Here is a 2,119-nt window from a genome sequence, read left to right on the forward strand (position 1 = left end):
TTTATTTTTGCACATCTGGAAGTTTCGGAAAAGGTCGTTGGGATTTTTATAGGGTCTGTTGATGATCTTGCTGCATTCCTTTTTGTTTTCGAGAACACTGGATGAAATTGGGCTTTGATATGGAATTACCTTTCGAGATTTTTCTGTTCCTTTGTTGTGGTTTTTGATTTCTGTTTTGGTTCTTGATGCTGTCCGTTTGTGTTCGGTAAAGATTAGACGAAATGGGAATGTTATGGGACTTCCCTGCATCGTTGTTTTTCTGTACCCAAGCAGCTATGGATTTCAGTTTTCTTAGTTACCCTTAAGTGTTCTTCAATTGAGTTGGCATTGGGTTTCCTCTTCCTGGCAGTAACAAAGATGAGGGGTTTTTCTTTCAATGGTGTGCACATCTTCTAGTTAACTGAATTTTATTCCATGATAGCTGAACTTGGGTAGTTGTGATCCATCAATTCTGTGAAATTTGAATGTTATTGCACTATTGAAGTTTAATGTAGTTGCTTCACCTAACTACTTAGGAGGTGTAGAATTATGGAAGAACTAGAGCTGTAGTCCTTATTTATTATGCATGAGTCCTTATTATTCGTTAGTTATCCTATGTTATACATGATTTATGAATTGTTGTGAATACAAGAATGAATTGAATGTATTATTGTTATAGGTATAATGTGGATTGAGCATATTTTCTTATGTGGCTAATTGGATGGGTATGAGCATACGTGGTGACAATACGGGTTGGGTGCCTCGGGATGAGCTCCGGGAAGGGCCCTTCCAAATGATTGACACTGTAACTTATGACTGATATTGTTATTTATTGTTAGCTTCAGCTATATGACTGCATGTTCTCTAGGAGGTACCTCTAGGTCATGAGACTGTTTGACTGGCTCTATTAGTGGTTACTGGATATGTGACATACTCACCCCTATTAGCTATGTAGGATCTTTCACATATTACATTTTTCCTTCGCTCTACTGTATTTGAGTTATGTTTCATGTTGATGGGAAGCTTAAACTGAAAGGAAAAACATTGGATGTGAAGGGAGGTGGCGTGAAAAAGAAGAAGAAGCATAACTATGAAATAGATTCCAAAACTGAAAACCAGGAACTTACAGAAGGTAGATTCTTACTATTTTTTTTCTCTAGAAAATATTTTATAATCATACCAAGTACTTTCAAGATTATTCTGTCCTACCTTGGCCTTTCATGAGATGTTCTTGTTTTCTAATGCTTATTAAAATCCACTTTATTTGAGAAGGGATGTAACAATTTTTTAAGATTGCTTATGGTATCATACAGGTGGGAGTTCTGGATTATCAACTGATCCAACTGATGTTCTCACTGAAGCTGAGAAGGTTGGGTCTGAAGGACAAACCCCATCAGTCGATGATCACTTGACTCCAGCAGAAAGGCGATATATTGAATAGAGGGAGAGGATTAATGCGAAAAAGCTGGCGAAGACATCAAACAAGTCTCACCGTGATTGCATCCAGGATTTCAATCAGTATCTGGCAAATCTCAGTGAGCATTATGACATTCCAAAGGTGGGTCCGGGTTAACTATATGGTACTATCTTGAACGAACTACTAGATTTAGAAATCAAAAGGTATCTTTACTTTATTTAAATAATTGACTTTTATAATAAATTTTGATAGTTTTGTGATACATATATTATTTTTTATTTAGGTTGCAGATAATATTATTTCACATGAACAAGGATTGGATAACCAACAGGTACATTGGTAGTTATTTTCATAAGAATTTGTTTTTAGTTTTATTAACAATTTTGGTGATGTAGTAGTGTACATATTTTTAAGCTGTAGATAAATTTATTTTACAGGCGCAACAACTTGAAAGGCACAAAGATATTGACAAACACATAGACCATCATTTCTTATTACGAGATGAAGAGGTTTGTTTAACTTGCGGTTGTTTATGTTGTATATATATAGTTGCAATAAAGAGGATTATGTGTTAGATGATGAGATTTCTTATTGAAATGTTCTATTTATTGATTTTTTTGAACAATATATATTATAAATCATCTTTACCTCTAATAAGAGTTTTTTTTATGTTCAGGATTCTGGTGAAGAAGGATTATAGAAGTTATCTCTAGATCACGAGGA

The 2,119-nt window shown here is 34.5% G+C and overlaps 1 pseudogene; it reads left to right on the forward strand.

The window, feature by feature from the left end:
- Positions 1–981: 981 nt before the first annotated feature.
- On the forward strand, positions 982–1,584 carry LOC122026736 (annotated as a pseudogene).
- Positions 1,585–2,119: the final 535 nt, after the last annotated feature.

This window comes from Zingiber officinale, chromosome 10A (assembly GCF_018446385.1).
Source record: "Zingiber officinale cultivar Zhangliang chromosome 10A, Zo_v1.1, whole genome shotgun sequence".
In the NCBI taxonomy this organism is placed as follows: Eukaryota; Viridiplantae; Streptophyta; class Magnoliopsida; order Zingiberales; family Zingiberaceae; genus Zingiber; species Zingiber officinale.